This window comes from Pogona vitticeps, chromosome 4, assembly GCF_051106095.1.
Source record: "Pogona vitticeps strain Pit_001003342236 chromosome 4, PviZW2.1, whole genome shotgun sequence".
Taxonomy (NCBI): Eukaryota; Metazoa; Chordata; class Lepidosauria; order Squamata; family Agamidae; genus Pogona; species Pogona vitticeps.
This window is the reverse complement of record NC_135786.1, coordinates 89,471,810-89,498,007: the sequence shown is the minus strand read 5'-3', so window position 1 is coordinate 89,498,007 and position 26,198 is coordinate 89,471,810.

Sequence of the window (26,198 nt, the reverse complement as noted above, 5' to 3'; positions counted from 1 at the left end):
ACCTTTCCTTGACCTTTCAGAGTCAGATATTAAAATTATATATATGAGAAACAGGCCCTTTTGGGGAGAAAGAAGCTTCTACTTTCTGGGAAGGGATGACTTTACCCCATTAAAAAAGTTTTTTTAATGTAAACATGGTGGGGGTGGGAGTGTCGCAGATTACTTGGCTATTTTTAAAAAAAGATGCCTCAGCATGAAAAAGGCTGGGAACCACTGGGTTACAGTTAGTGGCCGGATAGATGGGCTCCTGCCAAAATTCCACCCAGTGCTGGAATGTTCCAAATTAGGCCCCACAAAGGCACAAAGCCCCAATGGGCCAGCACACATATAACTATCCTAATAACTATGGTGACAGATAAGCAATGTGTCTTTCTTGGACCTTGATTTTTCCTTATTATCTCTCTGTTATATTGTTGCCTCTTTTTCACACACACCTGGATTCCAGAAAGCCCTGTCCTGAAAATCTCCTTCGAGCACAACAAGATTTCTTCATCTCTGAGGTCATGTCTCAGGCTTTTGTGATGTTTGGATTTCTCTTCTGTGTGTCTGCTTGAATATTCAGAAAGTCATCAGCGAGTCTGATACGTTTTTTTCTAAGTCATGCAAAAGACTGATTTGCTTTGACAGGTGGATCAGGAACAGAATTGGAGCTATTTTATCTGGACCTAATTAAACAACTGTCATTACTGGCAGGCAGGTATGTGTTTGTGATGACTTCAAATTATCTTGATTGCAAGGAAAATGCAGACTATAAGCCGCAGAATCAATTCGTTTTAGAGTTTGGTCTTTAAAATGCACATTGTTTGGTATATACAATGCCCTCAACTCTACATGGTATATACAGCGTCCCAACTACAAGCAGCAATTATAGTAGTTTCTCATCATGCAGAATTTCATTTTGCTTCCTTTTTAGGACAATTTATATTTGCTTCCCACTTTATTTCATTCCAAAGAGCTCCCCAGACAAACTCCTCATGCACCTCATATTACATATTGGGCCCTGGTTTTAAATTTTAAAATGGCTCCCTACGTATTGTGATTGCAACAGACGTGTAGGATATAAATTTGTTTACCTTGGCCCCCATTTTGTCTGATTTTGGAAGCTAAGATACTTTTGCCTGTTAAATGTCTCCCTGAAATTCCTGCTTCTACACAGGACTTGGCTGTTCTTGGGCCCAGAATAATTAACAAGCCTCTAATGATAAGCATTTATACTGTCTCTTCTAAAATATCTCTAGGTTGCCATTGTCCGTGAGCTCGTTCAGGAGTGACTTGCTAGTAGTTACAAAGAATTCCTAGAGAATTAATTTAAATGGAGTTGGGGGGAAGAGATGTGAAGCATGCCAAGACAAAGTATGTAAGTCCATATATAATTAGCTTCATCCTTCATATAATTCTTTTTCTCACATGCGTTTAGCAAACTGGTACCAGGCAATGATCAATGGACGAGCCACAAAAGCAGACAAAACCAGCTGAAAAAGCAATCTTGGGCCACTTTGCGGAAGAAGAAAAACTTTTTTCCAATTGATGTAGTGCTCCATAAATTAGCCTAGGGACACCACATAGATTGCACTCTTGTCATGCGTGTAGAATTCTATTCAATTAATAATTTTGCTTTTCAGTAAAAATGCGACAGAGTACCTAGCAAGCCAGTACCAACCTCGTTCTGTAGGTAGTGTAAATGTAAATGAAGGGTAGAGAATGAAATTACTTACCACTGGTTTTCTTACTCTCACGCAGATCCTAAACAAGGGATGAGAAAAATCATTCAGTCTGAACTGCATTTCTCCATATTCTACCTTCTTCTTTTTGTTGTCATTGTTTCACATTCTCCCCTTATTGCAATGTTTACACATTTTTCAACATGTTTTCTACTACGTATATTCTTTTATATACTGTATCAGACTATGACAGAAGGACCCTATAATCCCAATGCTCTCAGTTTCCCACACAAATAAACCAAAAACTTGTTACCATGTTGATGACAAGAAGTGGGGACATTTTAAGCAAAATATTGTTGTTACGTGCCATCAAGGCAGAACTGACTTATACAGTGACCCTAGTAGGATGTTCAAATTAACTGAGGTATTTAAGGGGTGGCTTTACCAGGTCCAATACCCCCCATGAGTTCCCACGGCAGAGCTGGGGAATCAAACCCAGGTCTCCCAAGCCCTGGTCCACCACTCTATCCACTACACCACACTATACATAAAGTGGGGGAAGGCCAATTAGTTTCATTTGTCTGTAATAAATAAGGCATCCAGAAGCTCCTTTCTTAAAATGAGACCTGCCAATGCTAATGGATACTTGAATCAACTTCCAGGTGGAAAAGGTGAGTGAAATTTTCATTCAATTTGCATTTCTATGCACATACTCTGTGCAGTCTTACCTTGCCTCGTGGCACAGTGGTTAGACTGCTGTACTGCTGCCAAAACCGTGCTCACGACCTGGGGTTCAATCCCAGGTAGCCGGCTCAAGGTTGACTCAGCCTTCTATCCTTCCGAGGTTGGTAAAATGAGTACCCAGCTCGCTGGGGGGGGGACTTGTAAACTACCCAGAGAGTGCTTGAAGCACTATGGGGCGGTATATAAGCTGCACACTTTGCTTTAACACATATGATGTATCTGGAGGTTTTGTACACCATATCTAAAGTGCTCAAATTTGGGTAAAACTCATGCTTTGGGTAAAAATCAGACCTGACCTTCCTCCAGTGGTGCTTGTCCTGATGTTCGGGTCCCCACCTGGAGACCTGGGGAAGCACAGCAATTGCCTGAGAGTTCAGCTGGTAATAGAGATGAGCATGAACTGAACCATGAAGCAGAAAAGCTGACAACCCAGGCTGTTTCATGGTTCAGTTTGGGACCTGGTTTAGGGATCCTGTGTTGCTGAAACAAAATGGAGAACTCCCCCCCCCCTTAGCACTTCATTTCGTTTGCCGAAAGGGGATTGCCTCCTGCCCTCTTTCCCCTGCCCCTGTCACCTCCTCCTCCTCCTCTGCCACGTCTTCTGCTGCTGCCACCGGCATCCTCAGAGGCAGTCGGCCCAGCTTCCCTGGCAGGAGCTGGCAGGAGCACAGCAGTGGTGGCAGCAGAGGAGGTGGGGGTAGAGGGTTAGTGGTGGTTTGTGGTTCAAGGTTAGCTGTTACTCCGGTCGTAACTCGAATTGGTCATAAGTCGAATCACCATTTCCCATAAGAATGCATTGAAACCCAATTAATCCATTCTGGCTGGAAAAAAAAAAATCACCAAAAGCAAATGAACGAACGAACAAACAAACCCTGCAAGTAACATCAGAACGCGTTGAGGCCGGGGGGGAAAATTACAAAAGAACAATAACAACACAGCAGGGCCCATCAGAACGTGCAGGGACCGAAAAAAAGAACTTCCAAAAAACAAAACAAACAGAACAAGCCCCATCGGAATGCACTGGGGCCGGGGGGGAAAACCACACAAAAAACCACAACACCACATCAAGACCCATCGCAATGTGCTGGGGCTGGAAAAAAAAATTGCCAAAAAACAAAACCACACAGCAAGCCCCATAAGAATACATTGGAGCCGGGGGGGGGGATCACCAAATAAAATAAAATAAACAGAGCAAGCCCCATCGGAACATGCTGGGGCCGGAAAAAAACAAGAAAACATCACAGCATAGAAACATACCCCCCCAGCCCAAACCCACCCTGCAAAACCCTGTACTCACTCAGAACAGGCATCTTAAAAAGCAGAAAGCAGCACCAGGCAGTCCGAAGCCTCCTCCGATCACACACTCTCTAACCGTTGAGGCGAAAGAGCTACAAAGAAGCAGCTTCTTCGCCGACCAAGGGTTAGTAATTTAAATTCCCCTCCTTTCCCCCTGCCTTTTTTTCTGATCGTAACTCAAAGCTCCAGTTGCAAGTCAAAGCAAAATTTTGCGGCCAGAGCTGGCCGTAACTCAAATTGGTTGTAAGTCGGGACGTTCGTAAGTCGAGGCACCACTGTATTTTCCAATGATTCAGACTTGACCCATGACTTGGGACCCATCTACCCCTCACTATTTTCTGGGGCGGGAAAGCTTGTTTTTAATAGGGACTCAGACTTGGGACTTGGACGCAAAGACTTGCCAATGTTCCTGCCAGCTAGTATGGGCAGTGGAGGGTTATGGGAGTTGTCACAAGCTCATATAACCTTTCCAAGTCCTGTGTTCAGGGGTTCAGATGCCACACTAAAAACATGGTATGTCCAGCATCTGAAGACAAGAAGCCTCGTTTGATGAGCAATAAGGTCACATATAATGCAAATGTGACTACTATAGGTTTGGTATTAAGATGAATTGTGTGGAAAGGGACCACCATGTGCCAGCTGAATTATGTTCTTTTGAATCGTAGCAATCTAATTGGTTTTAAAGGGGTGGTGAGAATAGCTATATTTAGTAATCCCTCCAAGATAACAATGAACGCTCCGAACGTCCATCTACATCACTCCTCCTGCCCAATAGGTCAGTTCCTCCATTTGCATGCACCTTTAGGATGGCGTTTGTGGAATACATTGAAAATTCCCAGACAAAATCTCAGCGACATTCTGGTATTCAAAAGGCCTTCTGTTTATTTCCCTTTTGCACCATATGTGCTCTGTGGCTGAGGAAAGAATGGTAGCTCTTGACTGAATATTTGCAGTAAGGACTAAATGAATTTTTCAGTAATTAATTTGGTTCCCAAACACCTGGCTTCCAATTTTGTATGTAATTGGCACTTGGGTAGTGTGCTTACCTATTGGTAATTTCTCAGGATAAGCAAGTATTTCAATTCTGGTTTGTTTCTACTTAATAATCAATAGTCCTGTTGTTTAATGAAGAAATAGCCTTCCATCATGGCCTTTGTGCATTGCTAAAATGACATTGATCCTTGTCATTATCATATGTCCTTGCCGTAAGGACATGAATATGAGCTACACAGTAAAGGAGCTGCTTAGGGTTTGTGCAGATTGTTCCATCAAGTATTTCATGATGAAAACCCCATAGAGAGAATTAAAATGAAAACAAGTCTTTAAAGCACCAACCCATTGTTAAGCTGAGTCAATCATCTCTCTTAGCCATTCCGCCTTAGACCCCCAAGCCATACTGTCCTCTTTGAGAATGGAGCTAGGTATGTCACACAACCTGTCCTGAGCCCTCTCAGTTGGTCTCCTGCCCTCATAGGTGGTCAAGGACACTCACTACTCATTTCCTGTGTTGCAGTAGGATCTAACTTTCATTCCAGTTCCATATTCTTCTCAGCTGCTCTGCAGTAACTAGAAGTCCCTACTGCCAAATTGCTTGGCTAGTCACCAGGGCTGTCACCAGGAAGAATCAACTCAGACTTTGCCCCAGGGCACCAACATTCAGACGGCACCAAGTGGTGAGAAAATAAAGGGCAATACTCCCAGGCCCTATTCACTTGTTGCCACCCCCTTTTCTTTAAAGCATAATCTTTCTCTTTCCTTAGGAAGGACATCACATTCTTCTCTGCCTTTTCCATGCGAGGGGCTTCCAGGCGCCCAAATGGCTAGTTATGGCTCTGTCCAGCAGATATGCATTTTTCCAAAATGGTGAAGTGTTATTTTCCTCCAGCTGAATGACATAATTAATCTGTAGAAGGAAACCCCTCAGTGCATCTTCCAGTCTGCTTTATCACTGATATTATATTGATATAATCTGATCCTCCCCCCATCTAAAGCAGGAATATATGCTTTACTGATTTTATGGGCATAGATCCCAAAGCTTCCACTGAAATGGTTGTTGTGGGTTTTTTGGGCTCTTTGGCCATGTTCTGAAGGTTGTTCTTCCTGACGTTTCGCCAGTCTCTGTGGCCGGCATCTTCAGAGGACAGGAGTAGAGTTCAGTCCTCTGAAGATGCCGGCCACAGAGACTGGCGAAACGTCAGGAAGAACAACCTTCCGAACATGGCCAAAGAGCCCAAAAAACCCACAACAACCATTAGATCCCGGCTGTGAAAGCCTTTGCGAATACTTCCACTGAAAGTTTGCTTGAGACATGCTAGGGTTTAATAAGACATATCTAACCATATAATGCCTTCTACATGTTGTTTATAATGCGGAAAATCACCACAAGTCCAGGGGCTCCTTGTAACACCGTGGCTTCTGGCTTACACACCCCTTTTCCAGCTAGAAGGGCTTCTTCATTTCACCCTCTAATTGGACTCCCTCCAGCTGCAAGCTCCAAGTCCACGCTTCAATCCATTTCGAAATCACTGTATGGTATACCATTTTGAGCTAGCGCAGACTAAGGCAAGAAAGGGGTTGAAAGATGTAAACAAATCTGATTTCTAAAAGTGTTTTGTTCTGGGAATTGCCTTTGTTGCTTCTCCTGAGCCTTGCAGATGGGCTGGCCCATATATATATATATTATATATATTAAAATAGCTACCATTAAATCTTATATGCATTTGCTCAGGGATAAATCTTATTTCTTTTCCCTGAGGGTGTTCTGAGGTTAAGTGAACACAGGGTTGTCATCTCTTTGTTGAGGCGCCAAGAGGGAATTGGCCCAAAGATTGAAGAGAATAAGGAAGATTCTTGGGTGCACGAAGGCACTTCTGAACATGACAAAGGTACTCAAGGAAGATGTAGAATTCAGGCATTTTAAAAAAGAAGAAGTGTGCATGCTGATGGAGAAGGAAAATGTTAGAAAAGAAAGGCCTAGATCACAATTTATAAGATTCCTTCATAATTGTTTACAGATTGTAGAAAAGGGAGAGAATGACAGCTACATTTGTAGACATTTGGCACTTCCGTGGCCTCAATCTGTAAACACATCTGTTCCAAGAAATGTTTGGGGAACAATGACTCTTGTCTTGGGGTGAGTGTGACATCCTGAAGTTGTTCCAAAATACAGGCCTTGTCACTTCATGTTTCAATATTGCAAAGAGGAGAACTGTTTGATTTTCCCCCCACTTTGGGCATTAATAAGGTCTACTCATGTGACCCACATTTAGAGGCTTTGTTTGAAAACCTGGTTTCCAGCAGTAAATATTTTTGCAAATACGTTATTGACCCTACAGAAAGCTTCTTCCGCCAACCCCCCCCACACACACACACACACCTGGAAACAGAGATAAATGTGCTCACTGTGGAGGCACTATGGCCACTACAGACCCAACTGTCAGTCCTTCGGTACTTCCTGTCAGTCTGACTAAACTCTGTCATCCTTCAACCCAGTTTAAATTAACAGGTAATTTGTAAATGTCACTTCAGGTTAGGCCACTCATTTTGTTTCTACTCTACCAATGCAAAGTCGAGGACTAATTTTTCTTGTCTTCTTTTAATAGGATTTTCATTTATAAATAGAATTATGTTCTGAAAATAAATTACAGTAAGTGATGCACGGAACTGGAAGCAACAGCACTTTCATAGAATTTCAAGCACCTACATCAGAAGAGATTAATAAAAACACTTCAAAGGCTAAATTCTATTTAAGCAGAAGACAGCTTTTGGTTAATATTTAATCTGAGTAACGGCAATTTCAGTTGAAAATATAATTTTTTAATATCTAAATTAATTTGCAAAACAAAGCCATTAATTTAGCCTGAGAGCTTTCACAGTGCAAAAGTTTCAGCAATTTATTGGGGTGAAGTGATGTGGGGTTAAAATGTAAAACTTTATACCGAAAGTCCTTGTTTTTATAAACAACTTACTTTCATTCCAATAGCCCCTTTGTGGTATTTGATCAGTGAAACTGCTTCAGGTCTGTACTTTTATGTTCTGCATTTCTATATCATGTTAGACAAGAAAGAGGACTTGTTTCTTTTTCTTTTTAGTGGAAGCCCCATTGTATGAGTATTGCTCTTTACATCCTCCACTGATGAATGAGCATAAGAGATACACCTTTAATACATTTTCAGGGAAATTTTTTCTCTTTCTCTTTTGGGATCTGTTATAAGGAGGACTCCTGACCTTGCTGCCATCTGTGGGATTGAACTCCATGACTGCATTCTGACAACCATCTTGATTATCTTTGAACTTTTATCAGTAATAAAGATCATTTGGAGGGTGAAACTAGGAATATCCATTATTTGTTTGTTTGTTTGTTTATTCTTCTTTCTCTCTCCACCCCCCCTTCTTTCTTTCAAAATGGGAAAAGTAAACAGTCAGAAGGAGTGGGGGAAGAACGATGGGGAGAACTGTATTTTGGGTCAGAGTTATATAGGGTAACCTTTCGTCCATACATTTTTTTCTGATTAAAATGCCATGGGCTGGAAGCTGCTGCTTTCTGTACACGTATCTGTATATCAGCAGGGTAAACATCTGCTTGAATTCATCAGGAAAATGCTATACGAAAAGGGATTAAAGCCAACTTGCATTTTTATAAAAATCATGGTTGTCTAAACTGAATTTAGTTTATCCACCAGCATACGGCCTCCTCAGAATATTCTTTTGCCGCCCATTTAGGAGAGGCGACTGGACCTTCTACTGAGCTATAGGGGAGCTATAACACTGTAACTGAATTGAAATTAGACCAAGACAAATCATGGGCATCCAGTTGGCCATGGGTGGGTGGGGGGCGATGGTTTGTTCTTTCTAAATGGGATCCAAAACATGATTGCATAAAATCAGTTATAACCAGGTGGATGGATAGCAGGTGACAGGTGGGGGGGGGGAAAGCTTTGTTATTTAAATTAATTATTTTCCTTTGCTGATGTAAAGACTGACATCAGCTTTGAGTTCTTCTACTGACGTTTGCTACAAAGACCTGAGACCTCAAATGATACAACTGGCAAATCTGTTGGAGGGGGTGTGGGTGACAAGTAGATCTTCAGTAGGGTGGAAACCCTATAAACAGATACCTTTGTTATCTCTGCCTCATATGGAACCCAAAACTCCATTTTGCTTTTGAGATGTCTGACTGTGTGAGGAACGGTCATTACATTTGGCCCAATTTTTTGGCCTGTTGGCTTGAGCTCCCATTTTTATACCATTTTTGCCTGATGAAGAGTTCTAGAAAACTCCAAAGCTTGCCTCATTTGTGACTTCTTAATAATCCAATAAAAGTGTTGGAAAAATTCGGTCTTTGACAATTCTTACACAAAGTAGCCTGATTCTACTTCTCCTCAGGTCCTGCAACACTTCAAATGTTACAACACTGGTTCCAACTCAAAAATAAACTTTAAAAAGATGTTCAGAATGGTTGGCTATTTTGAGAGAGAAAATTATTAATGGAACACGTGTTGCAATGGATGTTTTATACAGAGCTATTCCCATCTCCACCCTAGCTGCAAATGAATATGGAGAAAAAGACAGAAGAGATGCACACATAATTCTATACCAGTTGTAGATATTTATTATTTATTATATATTTCCATTTCTATACCACGCATCTGACCAAAGGTCACTCTGGGCAGTTTACAACAGGAGCAATAGCATAAAGTAACACAAACGCAATGAAAATTTAAATTTAAAATTAAACACTACATTTAAAAACAGGTAACAATTAAAAATGGTAGGCTGATACTCTTGGCAGGTATTCAGATGGCGTATTTCAAAAAGCCTGCCAAAATAAAACATTTTAAAGGGATTTCTTTAAAATTGCCAGAGAGGGGCCAGGTGGATTTCAAGTGGTGGCTCATTCCAATGCCAAGGAGCAATCACCAAGAAGGCATGGTTCCTTTTTTCTTCATCTCCATCCTGGCCTCCCTCAGGGTTCATACCCTCACCTGGAATGTGAAGGTAGGATGGGCAGTTGGTTTGGAAGTAGGGGTTCTGCCATGTACTGAAGTCAGGAAGATAGATCATTGCAGAAGTTATATCCAGGAACTGGTACCCCAAGAAAGAAGGGTTTTAGGAGTCATTGTCTCCACTTATTTAACACTTGAATACCAGAGCACAGAGTGCTGTCCTCTGAAGATGCCAGCCACAGAGACTGGCGAAACGTTAGGAAGAACAACCTCCAGAACACAGCCAAAGAGCCCGAAAAACCCACAACAACCATTAGATACCGGCCGTGAAAGCCTTCGCAAAAACATTTGAATACCTGTTTGTATGTTGCTGTTTGTAGTCCATTTCACAACCCTGATACATGATTTCCAGGGTGGTTTCTCCCTGTCCTGTCATTCAATAGATCTGTTTTTATGAATCTGACCACATACAACCGTTGAACAGGTATGGGTATCAGACCCTTCCCTGTGACTTTTTTAAAATAAGAAAGGATGTTAACTCAAGACTGACCATGCAAGGTCAGTGTTGCCAGCCTTACACATAAAGAGGAACTTGTTCATTCTCTTTGTTATATCTGTTCAGTGAAGAGTGAAGTAGACAGATGAACAGTAGACAGTAGACCAGGGCAGATGTTTTTCCTCTCTCCCACTGCCATTTGGCAATCCATGGCAGGCATCACACTGAATGTCTGCTCCAAATCTAGTCCAGCCTGCTGCAGGTGGCAAAAGAGGTTAACATTTCTCATCACAATCATTGTGTCTGTGGAAAAAGTCCACTTCATTCACATCATTTTATACTAACCATCAAGTAACACAGCATTCCTGGGTAAACATTAAACATTTGCATCAAGAAAGGCATTTTTAATTTTGATTGTCATGCTGGCATTGAAGCACCTGAAATGGAAAGCCTGAAAGAGAGAGAGAGAGCCTGAAATGACTGCTGTGATGATATGTTGGCTCCGGGTTTTCTCAAGGTGGATTAATTTTAATTAACTGAGAAGACACCCTAGGCAGGCACAATGTCATTCTTCACCCTGTGCTTTTAGCAGATTTTAGCAGTGGCTGGAACATCAGTCCAATTTGCTGCCTAAGTTGCCCTCACAATGTTCCCATTTCCCAATCTGCTCTCTTGTGTGGCATCACCTTTTCCCACCCTAGATTTTACAAGTGAGGTTTCATAGCATGGCGCAGAAGAGGATTCATCATCGCCCCGCGTGGCAGGGCTCAAAATAATGCTTGCTGTAATATGGCTTATAGTGACTGTCTCTTGCTTAGGAAAACCTAGCAAACTGCCCTTTCTGAGGTCTGGCTGACAAGAGTTTCTCAAAGGTTGAACTAATGCTCACTTCTAGTAAAACTGGTGTGGAGGGGGTGGAGAAGGGGAGAGCTAATAATTGGAACTGCTGACAAAAGGAATTCATGGTGAAATAAATGCCTGTCTGCCTGTCTAAGGCCATCAAAATTAAACCCAGGAAGTAGAAATTTATTACCACCTGTCCTGGAAACAAATATGTAAGATGAATGTGCACTGTACCATTCAGGATGACATCTGGGGGAGCTCTATCGTCTGTCATGAGAGTTATTGCAAAGGGAGGCAGTTGCCCTCATTCCCTTTTTAGAAATTTTTTGGGGGGGGAGTAGCCATATCAGTCGGTCACAGCAAAAACTTCAATCTGTGGCATCTGGCAAAAGCTTTATCTGGCACAATCTTTTGTGGGCATGATCTCACTTATTCAGAGGCATAGACAGAAAAAGATGCTTGCGTCCGAAGAAGTGAGCCATGCTCTACAAAAACTTATCCCAAAGAAAATGTGTCATTCTCCACAGGGCCACATGCTTGTCTTAATTATTTAGAATTAATACGGCCGGCATCCAGGCATAGGGAAGATCCCTTTTCATGCTTTATTTTCATTTCATGCTTCATTAAGTGCTCCAGAATATACTGTATAACTTTCTGTTTTGATGTTGTCACGTTACAAACCAAAGAGGACTAATACATCTTTAAGGATAGCACTGTAGCCTAGATTAAGGCATGCTGAGCTATTAAGCTACCTCATGTTTAAGTTGCATTGTGTTTAGGACAACCAGCTGCATTTTTAATCTTTTATTTAGAGACCCTCATTTTTCCATACCAGGCCTATGTTATAGCTTTGCCTCCCCAGCCAGAAATAAAGAGTCGAGATGCGAGTGTTGGGTGAAAACTAGGGCCACACTGTGTTTAATTAAACTCAAATGGTTCAACTTTTCAACCATGAAAAGGGCCTGGTGTAGTGTGGAATTCAGGTTTGGAGCCAGGGGTCATACCTGACCTTTCCGCCAACCTTACACAGGTGAAGCCCAGGCCCCTTGGTCGGCCTGTCGTTAAGACAGCCCGGCCTTGACCAGCCAATGGTCCGTGTAGCCTCAGGATCTTAGACAGCCTGTGGCCCAAAGTGGCCCCCAGCTCATTTGCACACAGCACTGTAATCCCATGATCCACAATGCTGAGATGATGTGTGCATTAGCACTTCCTGTGTGCCCCATGGAAATTCACCAATAGTTGTCCCTTCCGCACTACCCACCAGTGTGACCTATTTGCCACATTCTACCTGAAAGCAATCTAAGCCCTGACTATAGACCAGTGTGGGATAGGTGAAAAACCTTTCTGCCAATGGGCCAATCAGAGAGAATGGAAAAAATTCCTATCTGGCCCTGAACAGTGACCAGTTAAAATCACACTAGGATTCAACGATGGATGGGTGGTATGCACGCCTCGAAAAAGAGGCAGTTCAGTGGGTGGCACAGCCTTAAATACTGCCCTGAGCCCCACCTAATCAGACCACTGGGGAAACCCAGTCACTGCACCTTATCCCATTCTGTTGGGGGGGTCGCCCCCCCTAAAGGCGTATTGCACACCCATGGAGCCAAGCCTACTTGGAGTGCGACAGTCAACTTATCCCAGGCTGGACATGTTCAAAGTCCAGCATGGGAATTAAATCAATCCTTGTTTTCACACGCAAACTCCATGTATTTTTGGCACAAAAACCCACATCACACCTCAAATTGCTCCAGTCCTCACTGAAAACACCCTCCTTTGTCATTAACACCACATTCCTCCTTACCTGTTCCCCATGTTGCAATCTGTAAGTTTTTGGGTTTTGTCATCATAATAGCACTGAATTGATATAATAGATTGTGTGGAATATGGAGGTTTGAATTATTTTATAAATTACTGCCTGTTTTAAGGAATGATCTCATTTTTATTGGTTCTATGTATATAATGCACGGGATGAAAGAGAGGGTGAGTGGGGCAGTAAAAGGCAATTGGTTAGCGTAAAGAAAACCAGAAACCAGAGGATAGAATGCAGCAGCCAGGGGAGAGGCAGGAATGATAGGATTAAAAAAGAGCCACCGGAAAGAGAAAATAGAGCAGTGTATTAAGTGTTATGATGCAAGGAAAATTCACAAGTGCCTCAGCCCCATCTCTACCACCCCAGTTCCCTGCAGGTGGCCCGGATGTCAGAAAGACTGCTCTTAAAGGGACAGGCTGCCCAACTATAGGATGCCCATTTGTTCAGCTGGGGTAGTTTGGGGATGGTGTGCTGAGGGGGGCACTCTGTGCATGCATGTGTGACCGGGAGGGTACCGTACTGTGAAGTGCAGTGCTTATCTGACAGGAACATTTTTAAAAAGATTGGACCAGAGACAACAGAAGAGGAAGCAGCTTCAGAATTGGAGGAGGGCCACTCTCTTTCTCTCTGTGTGTGTCTTTCTGTCTATGTCTGTCTGTCTTTGTGTTTCCTTTGCAGAAATGAGACCTCTTCCAGTGCAGTCCAGTGTTTATCTAAAGAAGAAAAAGACATAAAAGTTTTTTTAAAAAAATAAAAATAAAAAATGGAACAAAGACAGCAGAAGAGGAGGGAGTGCTCACACTGTAGACAGCAATGCAAAACTCAGCTGAAGACACCAGTAGCAAGGTCACCCTAGGGAACAACCACCGATGCTTCTTGGGATTGATACTGGCCATCACACAAGATGGAAACCAACATGAAACGGTGCAATCCCAATTGCTCCCCAAACAAACAAACAAACAAACAAACAAACAAACAAACAAACAAACAAACAAACAAACAAACAAACAAACAAACACCAACCAACCAACCAACCAACCAACCAACCAACCAACCAACCAAACAAACAAACAAACAAACAAACAAACAAACAAACAAACAAAGAGTAGATTCTGTTGGTGACCCAAAAGGTTCATGGCAAAAGGCCAGGGTGGTTCATGATTAACACCGTGTAGTCACTGGAAAATAACTCTCATTTCACTGCCTCAATACCAGTTCAAAATACTGTATGAGATAAGTTCCAGGCTGATTGCACACTTAATTTCAGCATAGATGTGGCACTGGGGGTACTGGAGAAGAAGTTGCTACTTCTCATGCCTTTTCCCACAATTGTACATACGTTTCGGGAAGATTTACATGATGAATAAGTTCCACCTGAATTTCAAGGTACCTTTTTTTCTCGGGCTGGTTCTTGCAATCCCAATTGTAAAAATTCTCTGTGTCTGTGTGTTATGTACCATCAAGTCAGAAGCAATTTCTAGTGACCCTAATAGGGCTTTCAAAGGAAGTGGGATATTTAAGGTGTTGGTTTACCAATTCTACTCCCTCAGTCAGTTTCCATGGCGGAGTGGGGATCCGAACCCAGGTCTACATTTTCCTGGTCAGTTTATCTGTCCGCTACACCAGTGGTCTCCAACCTTGGGCCTCCAAAAGTTCTTGGACTACAATTCCCAGAAGCCTTCACCACCACCTCTACTGGCCAGGATTTCTGGGAGTTGAAGTCCAAGAACATCTGGAGGCCCAAGGTTGGGGATCACTGCACTACACCATGTGGGGTAAAGAGTACATTACACTGAGCACAGCACTGAAAGCCTATGATGGCCACAGCAGGAGCTTCTTGCCTCACCTGTAGCCTGCAAATTACTTCCCGTGTGTGTGTGTGTGTGTGTGTGTGTGTGTGTGTGTGTGTGTGTGTGTGTGTGTGTGTGTGTGTGTGTGTGTGTGTGTGTGTGTGTGTGATTGGTCTTCAGGACATAAACTTGGGCTTTGTTTGCAACTCTGATTTCCCAGATGTGAAAAATCTGCTAGAATCACACTTCTGTAACACTAATGCAATTTCAGCTAGAATGACATGTTATCTATAATACATAGCTGGAGCTGTGTGTGTAGGACATTTCAGTGCACAGTTTTCCTATCACAAAACGACAAAGGAGCCTTGTTTGTGAGGTACACCCTGTGGTAATTTTTTTTTTTTGCAGATTGGCTCTTCTTTCTTCAAGCAGATTTAGAATAAAGCAGATGCTCTTCTCTGATTTTTAATTGAGATCAAAGTGAAGCTCATTAAATGGTTATAGGAGTGTGGTTTTGTGTCTGAAGAAGCTATGCTGTTTGTTTTTCTGAAATAAAACTTTACACCTATAAATACCTGCCTGCATTAGCCTAGATTAAAGGCTGAAGAGATACTCTTTTGGTATAATGCATAGATATTGGATCACATGAGCCCAGTTCTCATTCAAAGGCAGCTGGATGACTTAATCCTCAACATGGATTCCAGCACCTGCTAAATGTGTGTATTAAGACTCAGCTGAGGGTTTCATAAATGTGAAATGCAACACAGCCGTTAATGCTCTATGAAATGATGGCAGTGTTTGCTTCTAAAACATGCACCACTCTGAGTTACTTTTCATCCTCAATCCTTTGCACAGCAATCCTAAATGACATTTACTTGGGAACAAGTCCCACTGATCTTCCCTAGAGCTTAGTGTCAACTGAGAACTGCAGCTGTACAGCTCTGCAAATGTATTTAGAAATGTGAAAAAGGAGAGATGTTCCAGCCATAGTTAATTTGAATGAGAGAGATGCAGCTCCGTCCAAGTACTAAGTATTTGGTACTAAGTCTCGATGGAGCTTAGCCCATAAAAAATGAGTTTATGATTGCAACTTTAAGCACATACCTTTAGAAAGCAAAAATTCTTGCCTGTCATGATCTGCAATGGATTCTTGTAGACTTGTATAGATTCATTCTTGCTCTTCTGGATCTACAAACTATGTGGAGTTAAAGGGAAACTTAAGCACTTTCATGTTGCCTCTCTTCTCTCCCCCTGCCCCCGTGTGACAGTAAAGCATTTCACTGGGATTCTATTTGCTCACAGTTAGCTTTGGATCATGACCACACAGGTGTTTTTTTCTTTAGCAAACAAAGAGTACTTCTTACTGCTGAAACACACACCAGCGTATGAGACATACAAGACACTGGCAAGATGTACAATCAGAAATCAGAACATGCAAGATATAATCCACATATGACTAATAGTGTGATCCTATGCATACATACTCAAAATTAGGTTCCAGAAGGGTTTACTCCCAGGTGATGTGGGGAGTAAGTTGTCCATGCCACCAGAAGAAATCTGGAGGGTGTGATACAAAAGTTATATTCTTATCCAAGGTGCATTTACCTGAAGAGATAACTTTTTCCATCAGTAAAACTTTGCGCAAGCTCTGATCTGGTAGGGCTATGCAAATTATTTGTATGTCATAATCAACAACAAATGCCACCTGAAATGAATTTTTAAAAAATAAAAGCCATCAAAAGTTGGGTTGGGCACGGAGATCAAAACCATTCAATTTCATGATTGTTATGAGAGAGCAAAAACAGAAATCAAGCTTTGAAACTAGGGGCTTTTCTACAGGGACCTTTTTGTTCTTCTCAAAAGTAGCAATTCTGATGTCACTTGTATTTTTCCCACCAACAATATGACAACAATATGACATTCCTGTTATCTTACCTTATATGGGGCTCTTTTCTGTGGCACCCAGCTCCTTTTCGTTCCTCCTGAAAGCATAGCTTATTTTTAGTATTGTTTTATACCAGGGGTGGGGTTTAGCACTTCTGATTTGCAGTTTGTGTGCACGGGGAGAATTTGTTGTCAGAATCTTTCAGTCAGGAATCAATTAACATGCAGTTTTTTTTTAAAAAAAGGCCCAGTAAAGAAGTTCCTGCTGTAACTAAGATTTTATCCTGACATTGGACCCTCTTTGTGCTCACCTAGCTGAGGAATAAGTGACTATACTCTCCTTTTGTATATGTCCCCTCTCCTATATCATTCTGTTGAAGAGACTCGTCCAGCTGTGGATACCTCCCTGTGCTCTTTGATATTTTTCTTAAATGCATATGAGGCTTTTGGATATCCGGACATTACATGCTCTTTGGAATTCAGGGGAGGGATGTCACACCTGCATCGTGACCATGGGGATGTATTCATGAGACATCTCCAGAGTTTGCAACAGGTATTATTGACATATGCCAGGTTTATTAAGAGCATGACAACTGAGTACTGAGTTTTCTCTGCTCTAATCCCTGTTCATGTACTGTACTTCCTTTGGATATGTCCTTACAAATAATCACCTGAAAGGTAAAGGCGCCTGGTATCCCCAATAAGCATAAAGAGGTGCTGTCCAAGCTAGGAAGTCTCAGAGGACATTGTATTCCTGCAGGAAACCCATCATTTAGTGGCAGATAAAGACAGTCTGTTTCTTATCAGTGACTCCTCCAAAAATCAATCAGTGCTGTCATATAATTCACAAATGTCCTTTAATTTCAGTTTGATAACCATTTGGAGATGAGGAGGGTAGATTTGTGATGATGGTTGCAAAGATTGCTTCTACCACTGGGGACTGAACATATCTATGGCCCCAACAAGGACTCTCCTTCTATCCTGCATAACTGCTTTCAACTATTGGCTTCACTTTCATTTGACTATTTCATCATGGGAGGAGATTTCAATAACATTTTTGATCCAGTGTTGGACAGAATATGCCACCATGCAGATTGAAATCAGTGGTTTGTGCAGCACTGAGGGGGTACATTTTGGACTATGGTCTTTTAGACATTCTGTGCTTTTTGTACCTTATTGATCAGGAATATTTCTGTCTTGTGTGCTTCAATATTGCATTTGTCAGGACTATTTCCTACTCACTTCCTCTCTAACAAATTTTGTGTGTGGATGTAAGATTGATGCCATAGCCATTTCTGATCAAGCTCCAGTCGCCTTAAAGTTACCTCTTCCAATGACACTGTTCCAAATCATCAAAACCATGGTGCCTCTACAACTCAGTTCTCAATGATGCACACCTCTTGGAACAAATGAAAGCTGAGCTTGTGAACATTCTCATTTTTAATGAGGGCTCAACAGAATCAAAGGCAATTGAATCCACAGCATGAAAAGCTACTTGGGGGTAGTGGTGCATTATTGCATATGCTTCTCAGAAAAAAAAAAAACCAAGAAGGAAAATCCAAAGAGGTACATTTAGCTGGTAGTGTGAAAGAATTGGTGACTCAGTTTGTAGCCAAACCCACTTCTGCAACTTCTTGGAAGTTGCAGACTGCTAAGTAGGAACGGAATACTTTGCACTCCTCAGAGGCAGAATTTGCTTTTACTTGTTTGAGGCAACAATACTGTGAGTGCAGAGAGAAAGCTGGTGGGTTGTTGGCATGCCACCTTAGGCAGTGGAGCGCTGGACACAATAACCCTCTTATTATGGATCCAGTTAAGGACACTAGTACATCATAAGATGGTATTAAAGAATAGTTCCTAACATTTTCTAAGAAGCCCCATAGCAAGATCAGAGATCTTAAAGAAGCAATCTCTAATTTTTTTTATTGTGCCTAAATCTGCCACAGTTTACATCAGATCAGAAAGATGATTTGGCATGGCCTTTGTGGGGAAAAAAAGCTGGGAATATGAAAACAGGAAAGACCTCAAGTCCAGTGGAGTGTTCTAGAAGTCTTGTGGTGCAGTGGTTAAACTGCAGTACTGAAGACTCTGCTCATGACCTGAATTCGATGCCAGGATCAGATAGGTGGCTCAAGATTGATTCTGCCTTACATCCTTCCAAGGTCAGTAAATACCTGAGTACCCAGCTCACAGAGGGTTAGTGTGTAACCTGCATAATTAAACTGTAAATCATTGAGAGAGAACTTTAAGCACTATGGGGCAATATATAAGCAGCACTCTTTGCTTTTTTTGCTTTGCTTTACAAGGTGTTTGGGGATATATTTGTGCCTTGGCTTTATACCATGTTTCTGCAGACTTGGGATCTCCATAACTTTCCTTCAATGATGCAGAAAACAAACCACTCTGTCATCTTGAAAGTAGGATGAGATTACATCCAGTGAGCAAATTGCAGACCAATCACATTTACCAATATGAATATTAAAACTCTGATGACCTGAGTCCAAGTATTTGCAAGGGGTGATTGCTTCTCTTACCCATCAAGTCCAGTGGATGGATTGGTTGGTTATGGACAAAGCAGTGGGAACATGCAGCTCTTAGTAGATCTAATTGGCATGTACATGGAAGAAAAACAGCTTTGTGCTGTGTTATCATCAGATGTGAATAAGGTGTTTGATAAAGGCTATTGGAAATTTCCCTTCCCTGTTCTAGAAAAAAGAAATGACACTCCACCTGAATGTATAAAGTGGATTCACATTCGAGATGCCTTCCTATCATCATGAGTTCTCACCAACAGGATGCTGTCTAAAACATTTTTATTAGTAAAGTGCATGAGACAAGGCTTTGTTTAGAACCTCCAGCCTGTGCAGTTTGGCTGGAAGAAAGCCTTAAGGATCTGAAAGTGGGAAAGAGGGAATTTAAACTCTTTCATTATACTGATGGCATGTTGTTTATTAGTGATCATGAAATCTACGTTCCAGTGTTAATAGACTTAATTAAAGATTTGAGGCACCTCTCTGGATATAAAATAAATTGGAGTAAATCAAACCTGATGCCACTGGGTAAGCATGGTGTTTCAAGATGACCTTTTCAGTGGTGTCTGGAAGCCCTCACCCACTTGCAGATCCCTGAGATGTTACTATTTATTTATTTAAAATATTTACATGCCTACTTTCTCCTAAAGGATCCAAGAACGCTTACAGTATTAAAAAAAACAAAGTCAAACACTAAATGATGAATTATTTCAATATTTTAAAAGGATGAAACAGCTATCAGTAGACTCATTAAGTGGGACTAGTCACAATAAAACTAAATCTAGATAGCTGGGAAGTCACAGCACTTATTTTTTGGGGTAGACTAAAACTCTGAAAATGAACTAGGGATGTACATTCAGATTCAGAAATATTCAGAATTCAGCAAAAAATGCTGTTAGGATAGCTCTGAGTATAATCAAATCTGAATTTAGTAGTTCTAAATATCTGTAATAATTCCTAATACAGTGGTGCCTCACTTAACGACGATCATCCGTTCCAGGAAAATCGCAGTTAAGCAAAAACATCGTAAAGCAAAAATTAAAATCCCATTGAAACACATTGAAACCCATTCAATGCGTTCCAATGGGGAAAAAATCACAGTCCAGCAAAGATCCTCCATACGGCGGCCATTTTCGCTGCCTGTATAGCGAGGAATCCGTCCCTAAACACAGCGGGGAGTCATTTTAAGTACCCAGCGGCCATTTTGAAACCGCCGATCAACTGTTGCTGGATGACGTTTCGTTCCGTGCTTCCCCAGACGCTTTTTTGGGGGGGACCGATGCTTAGCAAGAGGATGATTTAACAGCTGATCGGTGGCTCCGCAAATGGCTTCCCTAGGGTGTTTGGGACCGATGCTTAGCAAGAGGACGATTCAATAGCTGATCGGTGGCTCCGCAAAATGGCTTCCCTAGGGTTTTTTCTTTTGCAAGACAGCGATTTAAAATGACTTCCGTATGGCAAACTTCACTGGACGACGACTATTTTCCCCATTGGAATGCATTAAACGGGTTTCAATGCATTCCAATGGGGAAACACTTTTCGCAAGACGATGATTTCGCTAAATAGCCATTTCAATGGAACGCATTATCATCGTCTTGCGGGGCACCACAGTATATATAGCATTTATATTGACTGTAACAGAGTCCTGGACATCCAGAAATTGAGAAATATTCACTGCTTCATTTCTAAAATGATATTTAAGAAGTTCAGTGGACTATTCCAAAAGTTTTTTGGGGGATAATCTGCCAAGGGGTTCTCCCTCCAAAAACTACAGCTGCCAATTGAGAAGGGAGATTTTGGGTTTCCAGACCTACCATTCTATCATTAAGCTTTTCTGCTGTCATGATAGCATGGTCACATTGACTACCTTGGAGATCTATCCTGCCCCATGGACTGTGATGGAGTCCTGGCCCCACTCTTTGGTTGGAGGGTGTTGGGCTGTATCAACCAACTTGGTAAAACCTCACCTGGTATTTGAAAAGCTCACAGTGTTTATTTAGATCTGCCAAGACAGCTTCAGTTTGATCCATTTACACACGAGAAGCTTACAATTCGGTGCAACCCAGCTTTAAAGACTGCTGATCATCCATTTCTCTGGAAGATTTTGGCCACTAATGGAATTGTTATTCTTGACCAACTAGTTGGATTGGGAGACAATATCTTGCCATTTGAGAATTTGCAACAAAAAATAAATTGTCCTCAAATGCTTGCTGGCAATATGTGCAGTTGAAACTCTTACTGGGATCTCTCAATAAGAGCCTTCAGTAGCCCATACTTGCTTTTCAAGGCACCAGGCAAATTTGGGTTTTCAGATCTGCAACTCTTATCATAAAGCTTTTCTGCTGTCATCTGTGACTGCTAAAGTGCACCATATTAGATAGCCATAGAAAACTATCCTGCTGTTAGTACATCTGGTCTCCCCAGATCTTAGACTAAAGCTTGTACAACAACAATTTTTATTCTGTGCATACTTGAGATTGCAAACACTAATATGTAAACAGATGTCACCAGAGATGTGGAAATGAGGGTGCTTCACATGGTGTGGTGGTGTGCAGAGGTGGCTACCTTGTGGACAGCTGTAGTAATCAGAATTGATTTTGTGCTGGACACCTCATTTGAGATGTCAGCCTTTCAGGCCCTGTTGAATTACCTCCCAATAGCTTGGAAGCTCTCTGTAGGAACTTATGAGCCTTTCTGATTGCCAAATCCACTTTGTCAACTAATCAATGGTCAGAAAAATGAACTGCTCTTGCAGCTTTTGAACATGTGTTGTTTCATCATATGCTACAATTTGACCTGTAGAGTACTAGAATATTTGGAATACATACACCGATCTGCATGCATGAGACATAGCTGATATGAGGGACTGTTTGGTTCACTGCAGATGAACTATGACCAGAAAGGACTAACGTCATACCTCTTTCCTACCTTGGGTCCATTACTTGGGAGAAAGGAGGCATACAAATATAAACAAACAAAAAACAAACAAATATTCTCATAGGACTTCTTCCCATTTATTTTTCCCATTATTTATTTATTTCTCCTTTTCTGTTTCCTTTCTTCCTTTTTTTTTTTTGCACAAATACAACCATATCCAGCTGTATTCACCTGTTACATATTTCTTAAAACTAATAAGAAATGTTTTTGAAAAGGAAACATAGGTTTTCAAGGAAAGATTGGAATGCAACTCGCAGTAGAATGGAGACCAAAGAGAGAAGGAAGGAATTGTGTTTCAGCACTCAATGGTCCAGTTGGTGAGCTCTGTAGGATCAGAAGCCAGAGCAGACTACAAATGTGAGTAAATTAAACAGTAGCTTTAGTAGCAAAACAGCTGATTGGACAGCTCAGTATCTCTCTGTGGAGCCAGAGGTTGGGACTTTAATTCCCCACTGTGTCTCCTGTAGCCCTGGGCAAACTGTACAGTTTCAGAATGACTGCAAAGAAGGAAAGAGTAAACTGCTTCACTACCTAGAAAACCCTGAAAAGGGTCACCAAAAGTCAGAATTGACTTGATGACACATGATTATTATTTATTAGTAGGAAGGTGGGTCAGGGGGCCTTTGGGCTTTTTTAGGACTAGAATGACCCAATGGGATCAACGTGTTTGAAATGAAAGGGACTGGTGCACAAAGGAAACAAAACCCCTCCTCCGAAAACAACCAAAATGACCCTGAAACAAAAGGTTTTGACAGGCACATGCCTAGCTGGTACTTTGCAGAACAAGCACTGTTCTGGATATCATTGTCATCTTAGAAGACATTATTAAGGCAGGGCGTCTACTACAGTTGTTAGCCTTGCCAATCTGGCAAATTTTAAAAACCTGGCATCGAACCCAGGCATATGAAGAAAATTGTCCATTGACCTATTGTATTTAGAAACAACAACAGCTCAAATTGGAGAAAAACAATCCTACTCTCTTTCTTTCAGGGCAAATGTTCCTCTCTCTCTCTCTCTCTCTCTCTCTCTCTCTCTCTCTCACACACACACACACACACACACACACACACACACACACACACACACACACACACACACACACACACACACACACACACACACACACACACACACACACACACACACACACACACACACACACACACACACACCCCTTATTAAGGCTGTATTTTTCTGGTTGGTTGCCATCCTAGTGATTGTTCTGAGTTTCTGAAGTGACCTCACTGATGAGGTCAGGAGCTGTTCCTCTTTCTCCCTTATGTGGGGTGATGGTAGTGTAAATTGTGTTTCTATCAAAAGGCTCTGGGCTGCTGAAGTTGTATGTTGTCTTAAATGATTCCCACCGTAATGTGTGTGCAGTAGTTGTTTGGATTTTTTTTAAAAGTATTTGTTTGAATCTGAGATGCAGTTTGGCTGTTATGAGTTTCAAAAAAAATAGAGTACGCATGCCTTAAAATAATATATACAGTACACATCTGATGGGGATTGGCTGATAGAATTCAGATTGTTTTTATTACTGTGGACCCATTTATTTATTGGTTGGTTGGTTGGTTGGCTTTATTTCTAGGCTGTCTTTCCCATGCTAAGGGGACATTAACCTGAGAGTATGGCCCACTGAACTCAGTGGGAATGTCTTCTGAGCAGACAACTATAGAAGTCTCTTTGGTTTGAATAGGATAGGCAAATACATACGTCTGCACCACTAAAGTCAAGGGGCATAGAAACGCTTAACGTTGTCTGGATCATCTCCTTTTTCTTTTCCATTAATTGTTCTCAGCTGTCCTGAGTCAGGGAAATAGCTAAGGCTGAAATGGAAATAAATCCCCATAAAAAGAGGCAGAGAAACAGCGAGACAGACAGACAGATTTCTAACATACTGTATAGTGAAATTGCATTCCCCCCCTCAAGGTTTAGCAAGACTGCAACTCCAATACAAATGTAGCATTTCCTTAGTAATGTTAAGCAAACTGAGGAAGGTACCAGCTCAAATATCCCCCTCCATGGGCTATTTCACAGACAACCAGCTCGTCAGCAGTCTGGATTCACTCCATTGGTTCTGATGGCCTTTACAATGTAGCACGATGCATCAAATGAAATGACACTTCATGTTTCATCAGGAAATCATACTCTTGGCATGTTGCTCTTAACAGGAAGTGACACAGCAGTTGACATAGAATTCATGTTGTCCATCACTAGTTGGAACGTGATTCACGGCACATTCCCAGCGCATGTTTAGATTGTGTCAGTCTTTATTCGGGAAGCAGCTAAATAACAGACCTGATACTTCAAATTTTAACAACTTTTTCAGCACACCTAGCGTTTGCCAGTTTTTCCAGCATATACAAAAAGGGCAATTTTGGACCATGAAAAGTAATATATTCTCCCCCAAACATTGCAATACAAATACTGCTTTTCAGATAATACATCAGTTTCAGATAATTCTGTAATCAGTTTTCTGCAAGACTGTGAGAAACTTAATTGGCATAACATTAAATTGAGTGACGTTTATCCTTCCCCCACCGTTTCTCAGCAGTCTTTAAATTGGTTTTAACCATCAAACCAACAACAGCTAGAGCTGTTAGCCAAACAGTTTATGCAACCAAAAATCAAACTAAACCTTTCATAAAATTTTCTGCAAAGATTCCAGTTAATGAAAGGCCTATTTGTGAGGTGCTAAAACATGTATACACATAGGTATTGGCCCATTTATCAGACATGAGAGCTAATTACCTCATACACAGCTATATTTCTTCCGTCCTCTGCATTTCAATTCCCAATATTAGCACATAGGTGGTCAAGCTGACCATTGAATAGGCTGCATGAGCATGAATGCATTAAATAATTTAATGTTCGGAGAGTTTATTAAACTGCCACAATCTAATCAGCATTCGTACCTGCCTTCATTAATCTTGCACTGGTCCATGGTGTGTCTCCACAGCCAACACAGAAAGTGCTAATGTTAACAAACAGGGCCAGTTAATCAAGGAAAATTTACTACGAACCACATGACTGTGCATACCGCAATCTAATTACAATCAGACTTAACCTCTTCATTATCTGAGCATGTTCCCTTTCCTCAGCAATGCTGGGTTGTGCGAAACGAAAGCACGGCACTGTTCACCAGAGCCAGGAATGTTTGCATTAAGTCAACATTTTCAAAGTTGGGGGAAATTCTTGACATAGGCGAGTCTGTGTTTAAAGGGCTCCTCATTAGATTCCATGCCACAGGATTATCCCTGGGAGTTTACATCCAGCTCCCTGAGCTGTAATAGTGGGTAAGGATGTGGGTAAGAAGTGAGCAGGAAGGCTAGTTGGTTGCTTATTGGAAACATGTGTTTCAGAGCTAACATCCATAACGATCGAGAGTAATTCACATGAAATTTAGTTATAACTAGGTTGTATAGGAATAATATAATATAATATAATATAATATAATATAATATAATATAATATAATATAATATAATATAATATAATATAATATAATATAATATATTTCTAGTAAGTTCAGTAGTAGAATAACCTCTTGATAGTGCTTCTTGGCTGTCAATATGAGAACTGGCTATCAATTCATTTTCTTGACAGGATTAGGCCACTGATTCACAAGAATGAAATCTCTGATGGGCTGTTGTTATGAAGGATCAAAGCCAAGATCCCAAAGGCAGGGAGGGGGACTTGCAACTTAAGACTTGCTGTCCAGTTGCACTTACTTTGTGCCAGCAACTCAACCCGCACTCAACTCGTGACTTGGAACTATTTTATCGAGTCACTTGTCAACTCCCCCCCCGCCTACCTGCTCATGCTACCACTGCACATTGCTGTCCTCAGAAGCAAGCACTGGGCTTGATTTCCCTTCCAGAAGCCAGGGCCATCTAAACATGCCCAGAGGTGGCACATCTGGCTCCTGCTTCTGGGCATACCCGGAAGTTGCAGGCCTTGCTCCTGGAAGGGAATCTGACCTTACTGCTTGTTTCTGAGGGCAGTGGTGTGTGGTGGCAATGGCAGGAGGGGTAGTCGGTTGCTACCCCTCCTGCCATTGCTATATTGGGCAGGGTAGCCACTGAATTCCACAGGTATAGCCAAGCCTTTCTTTACTTCTTTAAAGTTTTGGAAAAGGTAGCCATGTTAATCTGTGCTAGCATATCAGGTAAAAGAATAATAAAAAAATAAAAATGTCAAAAATGTTGTGAGACTAATTGTTATATTCTAATGTGAGCTTTCATGGACAAGTTCACTTCCTC